Source organism: Phyllobates terribilis, unplaced genomic scaffold (assembly GCF_046119375.1).
Source record: "Phyllobates terribilis strain yellow unplaced genomic scaffold, ASM4611937v1 Scaffold_11__3_contigs__length_659146591, whole genome shotgun sequence".
NCBI classification, from domain to species: Eukaryota; Metazoa; Chordata; class Amphibia; order Anura; family Dendrobatidae; genus Phyllobates; species Phyllobates terribilis.
Genome location: NW_027362771.1, coordinates 272628326 through 272651240, shown reverse-complemented (window position 1 = coordinate 272651240; position 22915 = coordinate 272628326).

Genomic DNA, 22915 nt, shown 5'->3' with positions numbered 1-22915 from the left:
TTTAGGCCTGAGTTGCAGAACTACAATAAAATCCAGTGCAGTACAATCCAACATATAGCAGTGATAAAAATCATTATATTTGAACAAAATTATTGCTCATTCTGGACACAAAACGTTTTCATTCACCTTATCATTTATTCAGCAGCATAAAAAATATATGTATATTAAAATTAAAAAAAAAGTTAGAAGATAAATTTTAAAAATGCTAATTTGCCATACATCTCGGTAGAAAGAATTTTACAATATACAGAGATAATTTAAACAAGACAGGAAATTGACTTTCCTGTGCCTAAAGGGCCTTTGTCCTGCTACTGTTTAATATTAAAATCGAAAGGCACATATTATTTCACTTATCAATAATTCAGATTACAGGTTAAGGTATATAAATTTGTGTGAGAGTATGTATGCCACTATTTATATCCATATGGGTTATGTTTAAGACATATATCTACAGTTCTTTAATAGGATAATTATATTAGTAATAGCAATAATAAGTACCGTCTTTACAGTTGTAATGAACAATCTCTCAACAATACATGTACAAGTGTGCCAAGTAATCATTATAGTTGATACAAAATTCATAATTTTAAGATACTGCAAAACCTTTAATAGTGTCATTATCTAATTTTAGTTAAATAAAGTGATGTTAACTAATAATTCAATTAGTTCAGTCACTGCAAAGCTGACATATCCTCCCTTAGTTCAAAGTATGCACATGGGTTACTGTGAAGAATAAGATACTCCCACCATCGTTGGTGGCTTCCAGTGTCAATCAATAACACAATGAAGACTGTGGAGGGTGGAGATGAAACTTATTGTGTGACTGACTCTTGAAGGCACATGGAGTAAAGACAGGATTTTGTTATTAAACAGAAAAGACAGTTGGCACATGATAAGAAGGCATCTAGATTAGAAAGAGTAGTTTTTTTTTTCTTGGCAATACAAAAAGCTGACAGGTCAACTCCAAAGTGAGTTATTGTGAAATCTCTGCTTTACAAATTCTTCGCTCAGTCCTTCATTTAATTTTGTGACATCTGTACCAAGAATCACTGGCTACACTCTAAGATGCTAGAGGTGCATTACTCATTTTATATATTTATAAAAATACATTTGAAGAAGTGATGTGCAGTATATTCTTATTCTTTATTTAAGAATAGTCTACAGTAATTACAAACTTGCTATGATTTATAAGGGTCTTGCACTCAATAAAATATTATGGAAAATCAACAGTAGGAAAATTGGTTACTGCCTCAGTGGGGTTTTACCTTCCTCTGGATCAACACCGTCAGATAATAGGTTGAACTACAGTAGATGAACTTCTGTTTGTTTTAACCTTACTATGTTACTATTAGTGATGGGCGAGCACTAAAATGTTCGGGTGTTCATTACTCGAATCGAGTAAATCGTAATGCTTGAGTGCTTGTTTCGAGTAATGAGCATAACGTAAGTCAATGGGAAACTAGAAAATTTTTCTGGCAGATCCTACCAAGTGGTCTGGGGGACCGTAAAATTCCTGAAATGGATGTAAACAATGGAAATGGAATGGGAACAGCATGGGGAAGACCCCTGGATGCCTCTCTGACTCCCAGGTCGCTGCTGGGAACAATGTTGTCAGAGTATTAAGCCACTTTTACGGACTGATAATAAAACATACAAAACCGAAGATAAAATGGATTTTACAGGAAAAAAGGTTAGGAAACTTTCTCTTTCTTGTAGAATGACTTGTATATAAGGCAAAAAAAGGAAAAAAAAGCACAATCTCTCATCGTATTTCCCTGTAATTTTTTGCAACAAATAAATAATTAAAAAAAATGACGTATGTCCCCTCTATTTTTAATAACGAGCTAAGGCAAAGCAGACAGCAGCGGGCTAATATTAACAGGCTGGTAAGGTTCATGGTTATTGGCCCCTTCCCAGCCTAAAAATACCAGCCCACAGCCACTCCAGAACAGGCACATCACATTAGATGTGCCAATTCTTGCTCCCTGTCTCAGCTCTTCCCGATTGCCCTGGTACAATGGTAATCGGGGTAGTGGGATTTGGGGTTGATAATGACTAGCCCAGGGGAAGATGGGGGACAACTCAGTACCCGGGCCTTTAGCCTGGCCTTTAGGGATGTCGCGATGGTCGGCTCCCAGGCCCGTACCCTGGGCCTCTCTTTAAAAAGGGGTTGATGTTTTGGGTTACGTTTATAAAAGAAAGAGTTTGTGACGCCACCTGTAGTTTCTGGTGAGGATCACCAGCGCTGCACGGACCACTGCGGCTGATGATAGGGCAGCTTGATGGTATTGCTCTCCACAGGTAGAGCTGGGCCTCAGGGCAGTATAGGAACGGGGATGCAGGATTAAGAGACTACACCGGGCCAGAGCAAGAACAGGGACGGACACGATAGTCACTTCAGTACCTTTTACTGGTGGAATTTCAGGCACTCCCCGGAGCACTGTAGGGTGAAGGGTGTATGTCCGGATCCTCCCCAATGAGCAGTTTTGGGCCTCCTGGTTCTTGCTGCTGTATAATAAGTTTCTGACCTGCCTGGAGCTAGGCCTAACTTTGTCTCTGTCCTGCGCTGGCTGACCTTGTGGTAGGGCCTTCTCTTGGAGTGCACGCTCCTGACTTACGGGGCCTATGTGTGTCCTGGCTCTGGTACGTATCAGCACTTTAGTGATCCTGGGACCTGTAGTTCTCCAGGGATTCCGGTTTATCTTACTGGGTCGTGGAGATCCCGGCAAGCTTCGGACCCGGTGTCCGGTAACTGATTCTCCTTCGGGGTGAGCTAGTTAAGCTCCTCTGCCCCCTATGTACTAACTCTCTACTCCTTCGCCTTCGGCCTACTCGGACCCTCAATAGGCTACTCACACAAACGGCAGCGTGCCGCGATTCACCGATTTTATGGCGCTGGCACACCTACAGCTCACCTCACTGAGCTACACCTGAGTCTGGACTCCACTCTGTATTCAGGCTTGCACCAACTGAACTCTCAGAGGAATTGCTGAGTCACTGAGCTCCACTACAGACTGACCTGTTTCTGTGTCTCGCTCTGCAGGAACTCATCAACAGACTAACTGCTGCCTGGCTCCACCTTCCCTTATATATCTCCCTAAGGAGCTCCCTCTGGTGGTCTGAGGTGGAAGGTGGAGATGTGTGAATGGGTATGGGGGCCTCTTGTGGAGGAATCCTTCAATACACCCTTCTGGGTCTGTGATGCTGTAACGGGTCTGGGAGGCGGAACCTCTGGGCTACTATACAAGGGGGTGGTCCTTGTAAGGGAGCGGGTGGCGACCAGGCAGGCAGTCACAGCAGGTGACCGGGACAGTCTCTGGGTGTACGGGCAGGAGGTCACGGCAAGTGATCGGGGCAGTCTCTGGAAGAACGGGCTGGAGGTCACGGCAAGTGACCGGGGCAGTCTCTAGGTAAAGGGTAGGTACGACCTGTGATGGCTGAACCTCCAGGTAGGCTAGCAAGGCAGATGGAGGAAGTGTGCTCCCAGGTGAGCAAGCGAGAGTCTCTGGAATAGCAGGTGGTCACAGCCCGTGACGGCGGAGCCTCCCGGTAGGCAAGCAGGCAGGTAGCGGAGAAGCGCTCCCAGGTGAGCGGGCAAGAGTCTGGAATAGTTGGTGGTCACAGCACGTGACAGCGGAGCCTCCGGGCAGGCAAGCAGGCAGGTAGCGGAGAAGCGCTCCCAGGTGAGCGGGCAAGCTGGTCCATAGACAGACTGACCGGAGTTGTAAGGCAGACCGTCGGATCTCAGGCAAGCAGGCAGGTAGCTGATGTGCGCTCCCAGGTGAGCGGGCAAGTTGGTCCTTAGATAGACTGACCGGAGTTGTAAGGCAGACCGTCGGACCTCAGGCAGGCAGGCAGGTAACAGGAAATCAGGCAGGATTAGGACAGCAAGCTGGCAGGAATCTGGCAGGTAACTGGCAGGTAACTGGCAACGGGACCTGAGGGCTGAAGCAGAGTAGAACGGTGCAACAACATTGCTCGGGCACCTCCATTTTGGAGGAGGTGCCTTATATATGGTAAAGTCCTCCGGCCATTGGCCGGGGACTCCTTAGGACGGCGCGCGCGGCCCCTTTAAGAGGGAGGGAGGGCGCGCGCGCGCGCCCTAAGCACAGTGGCCGGGAAGGAGCGCGCGCTGCCAGCAGAGCGGGAGAGGGACGCCGGGCACGGAGCAGAGCGGTGAGGGGAACAGCGTCCCTGCCTAGCAGAGGGCAGGGACGCCGGCACTACAGTACCCCCCCTTTAGGCCCCCCCTTTTTTAGGCCAGATAGAAATTTAGCTAGGATGAGAGGGGCATGGATGTTCTCCCGGGGCTCCCACGTTCTCTCCTCAGGACCAAACCCCTTCCAATCTACCAGAAAAAAGGTCTTTCCTCTTACCCTTTTGGTGGCAAGAATGTTCTCTACCTCAAACTCGTCCTCAGCAGAAACCGGAGCAGGTGGCGTACCTGTAGACTTGGAAAAAGAGTTAAGCACCACGGGTTTGAGGAGAGATACATGGAAGGAGTTAGGGATCCGTAAGTTGGCCGGGAGTTTCAATTTATAGGCCACCGGGTTGATCTGACTGATGACCTCCAGAGGACCGATGAACCGAGGCCCTAACTTGTAAGAAGGTATCTTGAGTCGAACATATTTAGATGAGAGCCAGACTTTATCTCCTGGACGAAATTGTGGAGGATCCAGGCGTTTTTTGTCAGCGTGTCTTTTCATACGCTCGGATGATAGAAGGAGTGCGGACCGGGTACTCTCCCATATGGAGGAAAATTTGCTAACGAGAGATTCCGCAGCCGGGTTGTCCACAGAGGTGGAGACAGGAAAAGGAATCCGAGGATGCTGACCAAAGACTACAAAAAACGGGGATTTGGAGGAGGATTCGCTCTCGTGATTATTATAAGAGAACTCGGCCCATGGTAGGAGATCCACCCAGTCAGAATGGTGGGCATTAACGAAGTGCCGGAGGTAACTGGTCAGGTTCTGATTGATCCGCTCCACTTGACCATTAGACTGTGGGTGGTAAGCGGAAGAGAAGTCCAGGGTGACGTCTAGTAGTTTACAAGTGGCTCTCCAGAAACGTGAGGTGAACTGTACCCCACGATCCGACACGATGTGGAGGGGCAGGCCATGAAGACGGAAGATGTGGCGGATAAAGTCTTTAGCCAGCTCGGGTGCAGACGGAAGGCCTGGCAGGGGAATAAAGTGAGCCATCTTGGAAAAGCGGTCAGCGACCACCCAAATGACCGTACAACCGGCAGAGACGGGGAGATCAGTTATAAAGTCCATTGCTATATGCTGCCAGGGGGCAGCAGGTACAGGAAGCGGAAGGAGGCGTCCGGCTGGCAGATGTCTCAGGACTTTGTTGCGGGCGCAGGACACACAGGCAGAAACAAAGTCTATTATGTCCTTGTGCAGGGTAGGCCACCAATAGTGTCGGGCAATAAGCTGGAGGGTCTTTTTCTGACCGGCGTGGCCAGCTAGTTTAGACGAATGGCCCCAGTGTAGGATCTTCTCCCGATCAGGTACTGAAACAAACGTCTTACCGGGAGGGAGACGATTTAGACTCACGGGAGCCACCTGCATTACTCTGGCGGGATCAATGATATGTTTAGGTTCTTCCTCGAGATCGGACACCAGAAAGGATCGGGACAAGGCGTCTGCTTTGACGTTTTTGTCAGCCGGGCGAAAATGAAGAACAAAATCAAAGCGAGAAAAAAACAAGGACCACCGAGCTTGGCGCGGGTTAAGTCTCTGGGCATGCTGGAGGTAAGCCAAGTTCTTGTGGTCAGTGTAAATTATTACCGGATGAAGAGCCCCCTCGAGTAGGTAACGCCACTCCTCCAACGCCAGCTTGATGGCCAATAACTCACGGTCTCCTATGGAATAGTTGCGCTCAGAAGAGGAGAAGAGTTTGGAGAAAAAGCCACAAGTTACCATTCTCCCGGAAGATGATTTTTGAGTAAGTACCGCTCCGGCTCCAGAGGAGGAGGCGTCAACTTCCAGGAAGAACTGCTTGTTGCCGTCCGGGCGATGCAGCACCGGGGCGGAAGAGAAGGCCTGTTTTAGGGAAAGAAAGGCCTCCTCTGCTTTGGGCGGCCACTCTTTGGGATTAGTACCCTTACGGGTGAGCGCGGAAATTGGGGCAGTCCGGGAAGAGAAGTGCGGGATGAAGAGGCGGTAATAGTTGACGAAGCCCAGGAACCGTTGAATAGCCTTCAACCCCTCTGGTCGGGGCCATTTCTCGATGGCAGACAGTTTCTCAGGATCCATTTGTAGGCCGGTCTGAGAGATAATGTAGCCCAGAAACGGAAGCGAGGTCTGCTCAAAGAGGCACTTCTCATATTTAGCGTAGAGATGGTTCTGCCTGAGCCTGAGCAGGACCTGACGAACATCCCTCCGGTGAGTCTGGAGATCCGGAGAGAAGACCAAGATGTCGTCCAGGTACACCACTACGCAGGAGTAGAGAAGGTCCCGGAAGATGTCATTGACCAACTCTTGAAAGACGGCAGGAGCGTTACAGAGGCCAAAGGGCATTACCAGATATTCATAGTGGCCGTCCCGGGTGTTGAATGCCGTCTTCCATTCATCCCCCTGACGGATACGAACCAGGTTGTACGCCCCACGGAGGTCCAGTTTGGTGAAGATTCTAGCCCCCCTCAGACGATCGAATAACTCCGGAATGAGCGGAAGGGGGTACTTATTCTTCACCGTGATCTGGTTAAGGCCTCTATAGTCTATACAGGGACGGAGAGAGCCGTCCTTCTTTTTGACGAAAAAGAAGCCTGCTCCCGCCGGGGAGGTAGATTTCCGGATGAATCCCCTGGCCAGATTCTCCTCAATATATTCGGACATCGACCGGGTCTCAGCAGCGGATAATGGATAAATACGCCCACGGGGAGGAGAAGTACCAGGTAACAGGTCGATAGGGCAGTCGTATGGTCTATGAGGGGGTAGTGTCTCTGCCTCATTTTTATTAAAGACATCAGCATAAGACCAATAAGGAATCAGAAGTCCAGGTAGATTAGCTGGGGTAGGAGAAGGACGGACGGGATGAACGGGAACCAGACAGGTCTTATGGCAGCCCTGTCCCCAGCGAAGGACTTCTCCGGTCTGCCAGTCAAGAATGGGTGCATGTTTCTGGAGCCAAGGTAGGCCTAGCAAGAGGGCGTGAGAGAGTCCAGGCAGAACATGGAAGGAGATACTTTCAGAATGCAGCATTCCCACCTGCAGAGTAACGGATTCGGTGATGAGTTGGATGGGGCGTGGTAAGAGCCCCCCATCCACGGCAGCAACAGACAAGGGTACAGCCAGAGGTTTGGTGGGGATGCGGTATTTCTCTACCAGGGACTGTGAAATAAGATTCCCGGCTGCTCCAGAGTCCAGTTGGGCTAGTTCGAAATAACGGTACTCCCCGTAGACGATTGAAACTGACAACAGCAGGGATGGAGAGGATTTATTCTTGTCTAGGTGGACCTCTCTGAGCGAACCTAGACACAGGCGTTTCCCGACCTCTCCGGGCAGGCACGGATCCGGTGCTCCTTACTGCCACAGTAGAAGCAGGTCCCCTCGGCACGGCGTAAGTCCTGACGGGTCTTGACCATCTTGGTCTGGTCGACCTGCATAGGCTCAGGAGGGTGTACCTGGTTAGAGACAGAAGGAGTGACGGATTTCTGAAAAGTAGGAGCTAGACGTGGTAACCTCCTCTCACGGGTGACCTCTCTGGCACGCTCCTGGAACCGTAGGTCAATCCGGGTGGCAAGAGTTATTAAGTCATAGAGAGTGGTAGGAATGTCCCGACCAGCAAGTTCATCTTTAATACGGCCGGACAGACCCTCCCAGAAGACGGAAACCAGAGCGTCGTTATCCCAGGCCAGCTCCGAGGCAAGGGTACGGAACCGTATGGCATATTGGCCCACGGTGAGACTTTCCTGACGGAGGCGTAGCAACGATGATGCGGATGAGGTCTTCCGTCCGGGTTCGTCGAAGACTTTCCGGAAAGCCGTGAGAAAAGCAGGCAAGTTGGACACCAGGGGGTCTCCTCTCTCCCATAGAGGATTTAGCCAGGCCAGAGCCTCCCCGGTGAGATGGGACATGATGAATGCAATTTTGGCTCGGTCGGAGTTAAACTGGTGGGACAATAGTTCAAAGTGCAGGGTGCACTGATTTATGAAGCCCCGAGCCTGGGCTGAGTCGCCTCCGAAGCGAGGAGGTGCAGAAAGCCGAGGTCCGGGGTAGGATATCATGGTGTTAGTGGACAGCGGAGCTGCCGGATTGCGAGACATGGCACTGGCGGAGGTTGTTGGTGGAGCAGTCAGAGTGTCCAGGCGAGTATTGACATTCCGCAGGTGACCCAGGATGGACTCCTGTTGGGACCTTTGACGGGACAGTTCATGACACAGGTCCGAGAGCGAGGGAGCTTGGGTGCCACCGGGTTCCATGGCCCGAGCAAACTGTAACGGGTCTGGGAGGCGGAACCTCTGGGCTACTATACAAGGGGGCGGTCCTTGTAAGGGAGCGGGTGGCGACCAGGCAGGCAGTCACAGCAGGTGACCGGGACAGTCTCTGGGTGTACGGGCAGGAGGTCACGGCAAGTGATCGGGGCAGTCTCTGGAAGAACGGGCTGGAGGTCACGGCAAGTGACCGGGGCAGTCTCTAGGTAAAGGGTAGGTACGACCTGTGATGGCTGAACCTCCAGGTAGGCTAGCAAGGCAGATGGAGGAAGTGTGCTCCCAGGTGAGCAAGCGAGAGTCTCTGGAATAGCAGGTGGTCACAGCCCGTGACGGCGGAGCCTCCTGGTAGGCAAGCAGGCAGGTAGCGGAAAAGCGCTCCCAGGTGAGCGGGCAAGAGTCTGGAATAGCTGGTGGTCACAGCACGTGACAGCGGAGCCTCCGGGCAGGCAAGCAGGCAGGTAGCGGAGAAGCGCTCCCAGGTGAGCGGGCAAGCTGGTCCATAGACAGACTGACTGGAGTTGTAAGGCAGACCGTCGGACCTCAGGCAAGCAGGCAGGTAGCTGATGTGCGCTCCCAGGTGAGCGGGCAAGTTGGTCCTTAGACAGACTGACCGGAGTTGTAAGGCAGACCGTCAGACCTCAGGCAGGCAGGCAGGTAACAGGAAATCAGGCAGGATTAGGACAGCAAGCTGGCAGGAATCTGGCAGGTAACTGGCAACGGGACCTGAGGGCTGAAGCAGAGTAGAACGGTGCAACAACATTGCTCGGGCACCTCCATTTTGGAGGAGGTGCCTTATATATGGTAAAGTCCTCCGGCCATTGGCCGGGGACTCCTTAGGACGGCGCGCGCGGCCCCTTTAAGAGGGAGGGAGGGCGCGCGCGCGCGCCCTAAGCACAGTGGCCGGGAAGGAGCGCACGCTGCCAGCAGAGCGGGAGAGGGACGCCGGGCACGGAGCAGAGCGGTGAGGGGAACAGCGTCCCTGCCTAGCAGAGGGCAGGGACGCCGGCACTACAGATGCCAAGCACAGCTGGGCTTCACAATAACAGCTGTGATTTGTCAAAAATCACAGCTGGCATTAACCCCTGGGGTTAGTAATGGAGAGGTTTCTGTCAGACACCCTCATTACTAACCCAATAAGAAAAAAGAAAAAAACACACATAAAAATCCTTTATTCACACAAACACTCCCCAACAAATGCCCTCATTCTCCCATTTATTAAAAAAAAGCAAATCCCATGTTGTCCAATAATCCCACAATGTCCCATGTTGTCTGAAGCATATGGAGAACAGAAATGACGCTCCATAGACTTTTTCGCAGCCGCCACTGCTAGGCACACTGCTCCACAAGACCGGCCGGCTAAGAAATGATGTAACCTCAGTGACGTCAGTGAAGTTACATCACTTCACAACCACCTGGGTCTCCTGCAAGTCCTGCAAACGACGTTACTTGCCAGAAATGCTGTGTTACGTTGGACTGCCAGACTGCGCTGCCGCCGAGTGACGCAGAGCGCAGTCCAGCAGTTTGACATACTTCAGCGATTCCGCCAGTTCATGCAGACTGCAAAATTGTACTCTGCGTGATCCAGTTTTACCAAGGTTACCAGGGTTCACAGCCACCGGGTCTGCGTTCACAGCCACAAGTTGCGTTTTTGCCATGTTTTTTATTGCGTTTTTTACTTTCATTTTTGTTCAGCAGTGAATGCTGTTTAAAGCTAGTTGAAAAAAAGGAAAAAAGATAGATATATAGATAGATAGATGACATTATTATTATTTATTTCTATAGCACCATTGATTACATGGTGCTGTACACGAGAAGGGGTAACATGAAAAATACAGATATCACTTAAAGTAAACAAATTAACAATGATAGATTAACACAGAGGGAAGGGGGCCCTTGCGATGGTGTTGAGGTGTCAGTGTGGTCATTGCCGGTTGTAGGCTTTCTTTAAGAGATGGATTTTCAGGTTCCGTCTGAAGTATCCAAGTGTGGTGGCTAATCGGACATGTTGAGGACACAATTCCAGTGGATGGGGGATATTCGGGAGAAGTCTTGGAGGTGACTTGGTGAGGAACGAATAAGTGTGGAGGAGAGAAGGAGGTCTTGGGAAGGCTGGAGATAATGTGAAGCAAGATATCTGCAGATTAGTTCGGAGATGTACGGAGGAGAGAGATTATGGATGGCCTTCGACACGAATATTACACATTCGGATCAGTGATCGGAAATGCAAGCAAAATTTTGGAAAAATTTGCAAAGTTCGACGAATAAATGCGGGAACGTGATTGCGGAGCAACTACAGCATTTTTAACTGTTTTGCTAGCATAGTGCTTCGGCATTATGAGTGGGTGGATGTGGTAGATGAGTGGGGGGACTAGTGATAGCTTAGAACAGGTCAGATCAGCGGCGCACTTGTAATTTTTTTTTCTTCCTGTAGGCAGTAACTTTAAGTCAGGAAAGAGCAGGTAGCCAATCAGAGCAGGAAGCATCCACACTGTCCAGACACAAGGGCTTCTGTAATTGGCTGCTGAAATCACATGTCCTTTCTATTTAAAAACCGGCCATGCTCCCTCAGCGCCATTTTAAGCATGTCACTACTGGAGACAGACGTTGTTGAGTGTGCGCCTGTTTACGCAGATATTAGCTAGATAGATGAGCGCTTGTTTGGAAGTCAGATAGTGTAGATAAGTCCTGTGCTGTGTACCTGTTCAATTGACCTTGCAGCACTTTCTTTTCTTCTGTGCAATTACTGAGATTCTGACACAAAGAGCAAGGCCCATGGCATAGAACAGTGTTGTGCACCGGTTGTACTGTCTGAGCTCCATGCAGGAGTATACCTGCAATCTGTTCTTGCACTTGCTAATGTGATAAAGCAAGCAAGCAAGCCCTTGTAGGCCACTTTTTGATTTTGTGGGGTTGAAATTCAGTTCTCTGCAGAGCTTGTCAGTGCAGAGTTTCTGAGTGCAGAGCACAAAAACCTTTTTTTTTTCATTTGCTAATGTGATAGTGCAAGCTGTGTTAGCCCAGTTTGTCATTTGTTTGGTGGATGAACTTCAGCTCTATGCACAGTGAAACAAATATTTTTTTCTGTTGGCAGGCAGAGTGCACAAAAGTTTTTTTTGTATGGCAAACGTGATACACTCTGCTATACGTCAGCTACTACGTAAGTGGCGGTGAACTTCAGTTGTTTTCAGAGAAAAAAAAATTGATTTTTCCTGTTGCTAGCCGCAGTCCACCAAAGATTTTTTTGTGTGGCAAACGTCATACACTCTGTTATACGTCAGCTACTACGTTGGTGGCGGTGAATTCAGCTGTTTTCAGAGTAAAAATATTTTTTTTTTCTGCTGCTAGCCACAGTCCACCAAAGATTTTTTTGTGTGGCAAATGTCATACACTGTGCTATACGTTAGCGGCGGTGAACTTCAGCTGTTTTCAGAGTAAAAAAATATATTTTTCTGTTGCTAGCCACAGTCCACCAGAGATTTTTTTGTGTCGCAAACGTGATACACTTTGCTAAAAGCCACCTACTATTTTAGTGGCAGTGAAATTCAGCTATATGCAGAGCTCATGCAGACATTCGGCTCCCGCTCGCAACAGAGCAAGAGCCGAATGTCATTAGCATATCGCATCTGATGCTCTCACATCGGATGCCATACGCTAGTAGGACCCCAGTCTTACTGACTAGGCCACTGGTTATAGCACTATATAGTTTGTGTAGAGGTGGGAGAATATTATATAGCAGTATTATTGGAAATATTGGTGTTGCAGTAAATTTTGATTTCCTGCAGGCAGGGTAATATTAGAAATTGTGACCCCCAATTTGGAAAGAGGTCGGGGACAGGATGGGCATGTGTCCTTAAAAGTCAAGGCTGAATTTCAGTCCCAGTCCAGCTCTGGCCACCACCGTAGATGTCAATCAAAAAGTGGTTGGCATCGGAGAAATGCAAAGAATGCTTGCAAAAAAAATTAACAGCAGCACCTAGGGATATCATTTGCTCCGGCCTTTAGGCAGATTCCCCTTGGGCCAAAAGGCTTGGCTGCCAGCCCAATTTTTCCGCTGCTGACCTTTACCCCTTCACAACATCCACCATAAATGTACATGTATCAGCACTATAAGAGTTATGACATCCTGCGGCAACGCCCACAATCAGTGCTAGCGATCGGCATAGCAGAAGGAGGGTGCTCCCTCTCGGCTCAGATTGGAATAATGTGATTGCAATCGAGTTGTGACGTTGGCCTCCATGGTGACACTGGGCTGAAATATGGCCATGGTGGTCACCCAGGTACGGTGGCTGTAAGCTCCTGCTCAGAGCATGAGCTGACACGCCTCCTACCTGTGTGTGATGCACAGATCTAATGCCCTGCTATGCTAAAGCATTGCAGAGTATTAGATTAGTGATCAGGGCAGGGAAAGTTAGTGTCCCATACTGGCATCCTGGGACAAGATAAAAAAAGTAAAACAAAAATGGAAAAAAATTGTAAACATATTTAAAAAAAAAAATCACAACTAAAGTATACATATTTAGTATCGCCGAGTCCAGAATGATCTAACATATAAAATTGTCCCACTGGTTAACCCCTTCTTTTAACACTGAGAAAAAAAAAGTTGCAAAAAAATATGTTTTTTCATCAGATCGGTGAACACAAAGTGGAATAAATCACGTTTAAAAAGTCACATGTGCTGTACATAAAAATAGTATAGCTGAAAATTACATCTTGTCCAGCAAAAATCAAGCTTCCAAACAGCTGCATCAGTGGAAAAAAAGCTATATCTCTCAGAATAGAGTGGAGCGAAAACAATTATTTTTGTATAAAATTGTTTTTATTGCGTAAAAGCACCAAAACATAAAAAAAATCATTTAAATGTGGTATCGCTGTAATCGTACTGACCCGAAGAATAAAGTTGTCTTATCATTTTTTCCACATGGTGAACGGCATAAAACACAACATAAAACAATTCCTGAATTGTAGGTTTTTATTTGTTCTGCCTCCCAAAAATAGGAATTGAAAGCGATCAAAAAAACGTTATATGACTGAAAATTATACCAATAAAAACTACAACTAGTCCCACAAAAACAAGTCCTAATATGACCCTGTCTGCAGAAATATAGAAAAATTATAGTTCTCGAAATATGGTGATGCAAAAACGTTGTTTTGCAAAAAAAAAGTGTGTTTTAGTGCGTGACAGCAGCCAAACATAAAAAACAATATAAATCTGGTAGCGCTGTAATCGCACCAACCCAAAAAATAACATAGTAACATAGTAACATAGTTTGTAAAGCCGAATAAAGACTTGCGTCCATCAAGTTCGACCTGTTAGTTCTGTAATTGCTAAAGTTGATCCAGAGGAGGGCAAAAACCCCAAATGATTTAGCAAATCTTCACCTGAGGAAAAATTCCCTCCCGACTCTGAAACCAGCAGTCAGAATAAATCCCTGTATCAACCTACTATTTTATTTTATTTTTAAGTATACGCTGAAATCTGCCTGGTATCTACAAATGCATCCAGTCCCCGCTTGAACTGGTGTAGTGAATCCGACATTACCGTCTCCTCACTCAGTGAATTCCATATTCTCACTGCTCTTACCGTAAAGAACCCCTTCCTATGCTGGTGCTGAAACCTTTTCTCTTCCAGTCTTAGTGAATGCCCTCTTGTTACCGTAATATCCCTCCTTTTGAACAAATCCCGGGCAAGCTCTCTATACTGTCCCCTAACATATTTGTACACATTTATTATGTCCCCCCTCAACCTTCTCTTTTCCAGGCTGAATAGTCCTAGTTTTGCCAACCTCTCTGGGTATTGCAGTCCCTCCATTCCCTTTATTAATTTTGTTGCCCTCCTTTGTACCTTTTCAAGCTCATTTATATCCTTTCTATATATTGGGGCCCATAACTGCGCACAGTATTCCAAGTGTGGTCTGACCAGTGCTTTGTACAGTAGAAGAACAATGTTCTCATCCTTTGCAGCTATACCTCTTCTGATACATCCCATTACCCTGTTTGCCCTTACAGCAGCCGCCTGACTTTGGGCACTCCAATTTAGTTTGCTATCAATCAAGATGCCCAAGTCCTTCTCCATCTCTGAATTCCCCAATGATTTCCCATTCAGTGAGTACTGGTGACTTCCATTTTTCCTTCCCATATGTATGACCTTACATTTCTCCTCATTAAACCTCATTTGCCATTTAATGCTCCACCTACCCAGCTTATCCAAATCCCTCTGTAGGTCTGCACTGTCCTCTTTTGTATTAATTGTTTTACATAACTTTGTGTCATCTGCAAATATTGATATTTTACTATTTATCCCGTTGACTATGTCGTTAATAAAGATATTAAAGAACATTGGGCCTAGTACAGACCCCTGTGGTACCCCACTAGTGACGCTTACCCAATCTGAGTATATTCCATTTATAACCACCCTCTGCCTTCTATCCTTTAGCCAGTTAGCTACCCACTTGCAGACATTTTCCCCCAGCCCCATCATTCTCATTTTGTATACCAACCTATTATGTGGCACGCTATCGAACGCTTTTGAGAAGTCGAGATACACGACATCCACTGGTTCCCCCTGATCTACTCGAGAGCTAACCTCCTCGTAGAAGTCAATCAGGTTTGTTTGGCACGAGCGATTCCTCATGAATCCATGTTGGTTCGGGCTTAAAAGATTATTAGCATCAAGATGCTCCGTAATTGCCTCTTTAATGAAGCTTTCAAAAATTTTGCCCACAACGGACGTCAGACTCACCGGCCGATAGTTTCCGGCGTCACTTTTCGCTCCCTTTTTGAATATTGGCACTACATTCGCCTGTCGCCAATCAAGTGGTACAGACCCAGTCTCAACAGAGTCCTTAAATATAAGATATAACGGTCTGTCTATCACATTACTTAGTTCCCTTAGTACCCGTGAGTGTATGCCATCAGGTCCTGGTGATTTGTTTATTTTAATGTTACTGAGGCGTTTCTGTACCTCAACTTGGGTTAGATTAGTCATACTTAGTGGAGGATTAAGCTTGTCACTTCTCATTTCTCCTGTTAGTTCTATTTCCTTTGTGAAAGTTGTCGAAGAAAAATTATTTAATAGATTAGCTTTATCCTCATCTTTCTCTATGATTTTGCCTTCCTCACTTTTTATCGGTCCAATATTTTCCGATTTAATCCTTTTACTATTTATATACGTAAAGAACAGTTTGGGATTTGATCTACTTTCCCTAGCAATACGTTTCTCTATTTCCTCCTTCGCTATTTTTATTTGTTTTTTACAGGTTCTCGTTTTTTCCTTGTAACACATTAGTGCCTCCTTACTGCTTTCCTGTTTTAATCTCTTGAATGCCTCTTTTTTGCTATTTAACGCCCCTTTTACGTTCTTGTTCAACCATATTGGTTTCCTCTTATTTCTGGCCCTTTTATTCCCATACGGTATACACCTCTCGCACTGAGTATTCAGAATTCTTTTGAAGGTTTCCCATTTACTATTCGTATTCCATTGATTAAGTACTTTGTCCCAGTCAATAAGTTGAAGGTTTTCTATCAGCTGATCAAACTTCGCCCTCCTAAAGTTTAATGTTTTTGTTGTTCCCTTATTGATAACCCTACTGAAGGGCATTTTGAAGTCGATAATATTATGATCGCTATTACCTAGGTGCCCCCCTATCTGTACCTCAGTTATTCTATCAGGCCTATTAGTCAATATTAAGTCCAACACGGCCTTCCCTCTCGTTGGTTCCTGCACTAGTTGGGAGAGATAATTATCCTTAATATTTGTCAAGAACCTTTTTCCTTTCTGAGATCTACAGGTTTCTGTTTCCCAGTCAATATCCGGGTAGTTGAAATCCCCCATTACAATCACTTCATTATGTTTTGCTACTTTGTCTATTTGTCCTAATAGCAGATTCTCATTCTCCTCTGTTATATTTGGTGGCTTATAGCAGACCCCCAGTAATATTTTATTATTTTTTTTAGCCCCCTCTATCTCTACCCACATGGACTCGACCCCCTCTTCTCCCTCTCCTATATCTTCCCTTAGTCTAGGTTTTAGACATGACTTTACATATAAGCAGACTCCTCCGCCTTTCCCCTGTTTCAAGTCCCTTCTAAATTAACTATAATCTAATAAATTTACCGCCCAGTCATAGCTATCGTCTAGCCAAGTCTCTGTTATACCTACGATGTCATACCTCTCCTCCGATATAAGCGCCCGCAGCTCATCCGCCTTATTGGTCAGGCTTCTTGCGTTGGTCAGCATGCAAGATAAAACTTTGGGGTTATTTAGCATCCTATTCTTCTCTAACGATCTAACTGTACTATCCCCACCCCCTTTTCCACCCTCATTATATTCACTTCTCCCCTTCCCCCTTGCTTGCCTCACATCCCACCTATTTCCTTGGTTTCCCTCCCCGTCTCTAGTTTAAAAACTCCTCCAACCTATCAGCCATCTTCTTCCCCAGCACCGCTGCACCCTCCCCATTGAGGTGCAGCCCGTCCCTATGGTAGAGCCTGTAGCCGACCGCGAAGTCGGCCCAGTTCTCCATGAACCCAAACCCTTCTGCTTTGCACCAACTCTTTAGCCACTTATTCACCTCCCTAACTTCCCGTTGGCGCTCCTGTGTGGCTCGCGGGATTGGTAGTATTTCTGAGAAAACTACCTTGGAGGTCCTTGCCCTAAGCTTCCTACCTAGGTCCCTGAAATCATTTTTAAGGACCCTCCATCTACCACTCACTTTGTCATTGGTGCCGATGTGGACCATGACCGCTGGGTCTTCGCCAGCCCCACCCAGTAACCTGTCAACCAGATCCGCGATGTGCCGGACTCGAGCGCCAGGGAGGCAGCACACCGTTCGGCGATCCCGGTCTTTGTGACAGATTGCCCTGTCTGTCCCCCTAATAATAGAGTCACCCACTACCAGAACCTGTCTTGCCTGCCCTACACTTCCCCCCTCCCCCTCATTACTGGAGCATACACTCCCCCGGTGGTCAGAGGATCTGTCGTGCTCCAATAATGCCGGTTCTGAACCAGCCTTCCTATACTTATTCCCTCTATCCCTCCTAACTGTTATCCAGCTCCCTGCCTGTTCAGTCTGCACTTCCCCTCTATGCTCCACCCCCAGTATTGACCCATTGAGTGTCTGCTCGGTGAGCAGCAAACTCCGTTCCATGTTGTCGATGCTCCTCAGTATCGCTATCTGAGCACTTAGATCCAGAATTTGGGCTTCCAAGTGCACGATATGCTCACATCTCTCGCAGCAGTATGGATCCTCGAGCGGTTGCTCACGGAATGCATACATTGCGCAAGATGTACACTGCACGGCTCCGGCCAACATGGACGTCATTCTAAATATGGGGATACAGTCAGTATATATATACAAGTATAAAACACAAATATTTATATATAGGTGTATGGATGGGGATCAATTAGGGATGTGCAAGTTTTTCAATTAGATATCGGCGGGGGATCAGTTAAGTATGGACGGGGGACTAATTAAGTATCAAGTATGGACGGGGGAATCAGCTAAGTAGGTCAGGTGGATTAATTAAGTATGGACGGTGTGTCAATTAACTATGGACTGGGGATCAATAAATATGGACTGGGGAAATAATTAATTGTGGACTGGAGAATCAATCAATTAATTATGGACAGGGGGTTAATTAAATATGGATGGGGATAAGGCAAATAAATAGGGACTGGGGATCAGTAAAAGTGGACAGGGGGAATCTATTAAATATGGACAAGGGGGATCAATTGATTATGGGCTGGGGGGGATCGATCAGTTAAATGTGGTCGGGGGGATCAATTTAATATGGACGGGGGTGGTTGGGGGATCAATTATACTTAACAGACAGGACCTTCAGTGTTTCTCACTCACACACTACCTCCTCACCTCGGCTCCTATCTGTCGGTGTCCCCCAAGGTTCAGTCCTAGGACCTCTGCTCTTCTTAATCTACACCCTCGGCCTGGGACAGCTCATAGAATCTCACGGCTTTCAGTATCATCTCTATGCTGATGACACACAGTTTTACCTCTCTGGACCTGATATCACCTCCTTACTAACCAGAATCCCACAATGTCTGTCCGCTATCTCATCCGTCTTCTCTGCTAGATTTGTAAAACTTAATATGGATAAAACTGAATTCATCATCTTTTCCCCATCTCACTCAGCCCCCTCATCTGACCTATCCATCAAAATTAATGGCTGTCCACTTTCCTTAGTCCCACAAGCTCGCTGCCTTGGGGTAACCCAGGACTCTAACCTCTCCTTCAAACCACATATCCAAGCCCTTTCCACTTCCTTTCGACTCCAACTCAAAAAATCTCCCAAATCCGCACATTCCTCAACCACGAATCTGCAAAAACACTAGTGCATGCCCTCATCATCTCCCGCCTCGACTACTGCAACCTCCTGCTCTGTGGCCTCCCTTCCAACACTCTTGCACCCCTCCAATCTATCCTAAAGTCTGAAGCCCGACTAATCCACCTGTCCCCCAGCTATTCCCCGGCCTCTCCTCTCTGTCAAACGCTTCACTAGCTCCCCATGGCCCAGAGACTCCAGTTCAAAACCCTAAACATGGCATACAAATCCATAAACAACCTGTCCACTCCATCCATCTGTAACCTAGTCTCCCAGTACATACCTACAAGCAACCTACGATCCTCACAAGATCTCCTTCTCTACTCCCCTCTCATCTCCTCTTCCCACAATCGCATACAAGATTTCTCCTGTGCATCTTCTCTATTATGGAACTCTCTACCCCATAGCATCAAACTCTTGCCAACCTTGGAAACCTTCAAAAGGAACCTGAAGACCCACCTCTTCTGACAAGCCTACAACCTGCAGTAACCATCGCTATACCACCCCGCTGCATGACCAGCTGTACCCTCACCTACTGTATCCTCACCCATCCCTTGTAGATTGTGAGCCCTCGCGGGCAGGGTCCTCTCTCTTTCTGTACCAGTTTGCCATTGTGTTTTTGTTCAAGATTATTGCAATTGTTTTTCCTATGTATACCTCATTTTTCACATGTAAAGCACCATGGAATAAATGGCGCTATAATAATAAATAATAATAAATAATAATCATTTGAGCAGCGGCATAAAAAATAAATAGGACCAATTCTTTGCTTGATGTTGATTTGTTTATGTTATGCACACGCCCGGGCTAAGCGGCGTGTGCGTGTGATTGGTAGTGATTCCACTGGACCGTGCCGGAGAGTGAATGCCTGGAGGGGCGTGACTAAGTATTCACCCGATCCGACCAGGGTCGCACGACGGCATACGACGCCAGTGCACCAAGGAGGAACCGAGCAGAGGGACCAGGTGCTACTCCAGGACAGACCCCGGACACGGCTGTTGACCCACACAGGGGAATACAGGAACAGGCTGGTAGGCTGGCACACAGACTGGTGGGTATAGGCAGGCACGACTGGTATGCAGGCAGGCGGGTATGCAGGCAGGCGGGTATGCAGGCAGGGGGGTAAAGGCAAGCACAGCTAGAGTGCAGACAGGGAGGCACTAGCAGGTAGGAACACAGGCGGGATAGGACCCAGTACACACCGGGACTCAGGAACAATACAGGCAGAGGGTTACAGGCAAGCACAGCTAGAGTGCAGACAAGGCTGAGCAGGGAGGACAGGGCTCTGTTCACACGGAACAGACAGGAAGGGAAAGACAGAGCCAGATACTCACACAGTACTTGCAGAGACAACAAGCAGGAGTTAGGTACGAGTTCAGACTCTGCAGAAAAAGGAAGGGAACGGACATAGAGGCAAAACAGGTAAAGGACAGGAGAGAGTTCAGACTGGAACTGAGTGTACGGAGGAGACCGACATTGCAGAGGGATACAGGAGCGGGTCTGGGAATACGGCCCCCAGAGAGGCGGAACGAACAGGCAAGGAGCGTGTTCAGACAGGACAGACCAGACACAGGAGCGGGTCTAGGAAATCGGCCACTAGAAGGCGGAACGAACAGGCAAGGAGCGTGTTCAGACAGGACTGACCAGACACAGGAGCGGGTCGAGGAAATTGGCCACTAGAAGGCGAGAGGAACAGGCTAGGAGCGAGTTCAGACAGGTCAGACAAGATACACAGAAAGGAGTCAGTTCAGACACGGGAGCTGATACCGCAAAGCAGGAGACATACAGGACTCAGTTCAGACACGGGAGCTGATACCGCAAAGCAGGAGACATATAGGACTCAGTTCAGACACGGGAGCTGATACCGCAAAGCAGGAGACATACAGGACACAGTTCAGACACGGGAGCTGATACCGCAAAGCAGGAGACATACAGGACTCAGTTCAGACACGGGAACTGATACAAAAAGCAGGAGACAAGAGACGGGACCTGGCACCATCAGAGAGCAAGCACACACTGAAGGAAACACTATGCTCAGGCAGGGATAGAAGGGAGCTGCTGAGCTATATACCAGGTGACAGACAGCAATAGGCTGAGGACGCACAAGGGGTGTGACCCACAGCAGGTACAAAAGGCAGGAAGTGATCGGGCGCCGCCCTTAAGCAGCAGAAAGACACAAACAGACAGCATGGAGGGAAGCCAGAGAGACATTCTGGACAGGAGATCAAGTGCGCCCTCTTGCACAGTGGGAGATGGACCACCATGCAAGGACGCCGCCAGGTATGTTACAGTTTATTCTGCCTCACAAAGATCGCAGTAAGGCTCGACTCACATTTATCCTGTGATCCATGTTGTGTGCTTACAAGCACTGTCGACAACAGGTTTGTGCACCTCTGAAAAGAAGGACACTACTGAACAGAGGCCAGACAGAGTACAAAGTAACTCTGGTGCTTTATTATAGTGAATGGATCCCTCTGGAGTTTCATCTGAATCAGGTCATTTGGATATTTACATGGAAATCCTGATGTAAGTGCTCAGCATAGAACACAGTATAAATGTGATCCAAAATGTTATGTAAAATGTTCCCACTTAAAGCTTCAACTTAATTTACAAAAAAAGCAATTCCCCACTCAGGTCTATCATCCGTCATGGAAATTTAAGGGGCTTCCATGTTACTGGTAGCACAAAGGCTCCGGAAAAGCGCTATAGCTCCTCACCCCCCAAAAGAAACCCATGGAATTCTGTGCTCCCAAACCCAAATGCCCCCTACCTTTTGAGCCCCACAGTGTGCTTAAACCGCAGTTAGCATCCATGTTTGGCATTTCAGTAGTGATGAGAGCTGGCTTACGGGGTCCATGTCTCTAGAAGTATAGGCACAATGAATGGGTGCTAAAATGTATGGGCACTACAATGGCAGATTTGCACTTTTCACTCAGCAACATTCAGTGCTGTTTGTTTCTGGCAAACAGTCAAACACCCATGGAGTCAAAATCGCACTGCACCTGTACATAAATTCCCAGAGGGAGATAATTCCCAAAATAGAGTCACTTGAGGGGAGATTCTGCTCTTCTGGCACTTAGAGGCTCTGTATTTGGAGTCCGCAAATTAATCTACAATAATTTGTTCTCCAATAGTGAAATAGCGCTACTTCCCTCCCGAGTCTCGACGTGTGGCAAAGCAGTACTATACAAACCATATGGGCTACTCCCATGTTCAGCTGAAATTATGTGACAAATTTTGGTGCCATATTTATCCATTTACCTTTGTGACAATGTAAAATCTGGGGCTAAAACAACATTTTGTGGTAAAAATGTAAATATTTTTCTTCACTGCCCAATGGTATAAAATTCTGTGTTGTCAATATGATCCCTGCACTCCTAGATGAATTCATTGAAAGGTCTAGTTTGTAAAAATGAGGTCACTTATGTGGTGTTGTGCAGTTCTGGCACCTCAGGGGCTCTACCAATGTGACATGAAAACCTCAAACCATTCCAGCAAAATGTGCACTACAATATGGCACTCCTTCCATTCTGAGCTTTGCACTGTGCTTCAAAAGTAGTTTTTGACCACATATGAGGTATTGGTGTGCTCAGGAGAAATTCATAACATATATTGTGGTCCATTTTCTCCTGTTAGCCATTTTTGAAAAATTGAAAACTTGGGGCCAAAGTAAGATTTTAGTGGAAAAAATGGTAACTTTCCATTGACTCAGCCCAATGTTATACAATTCTGTGAATCTTCTGAGGGTTTAAAATGCTCATTACACAACTAGATGAATTCCTCAAAAGGTGTAGTTTCCAAAATGGGGGTCACTTGTGGGGTTTCTGCTCTTCTGGCATGTCAGGTGCTCTTTAAATGTGAAATGGCATTTTAATCTGTTCCAATCAAAATTGCGCTCCAGAATTCAATTGGAGCTTCTTCCCTTCTGAGCCCTGCAATGTGTCTAAACAGTAGTTTCCCATCACATATGGGGTGTCGGTGTTCTTAAGACAAATTGCAGAAGAAATTGTATTGTATGTTTTCTCCTGTTACCCTTGAGAAAATGAAAAATTTGGGGTTAAAGCAACACTTCTTAGGAAAAAATGTATTTTTTCATTTTCATGGCTCAACGTTATAAAATTCTGTGAAGCAGAAGAG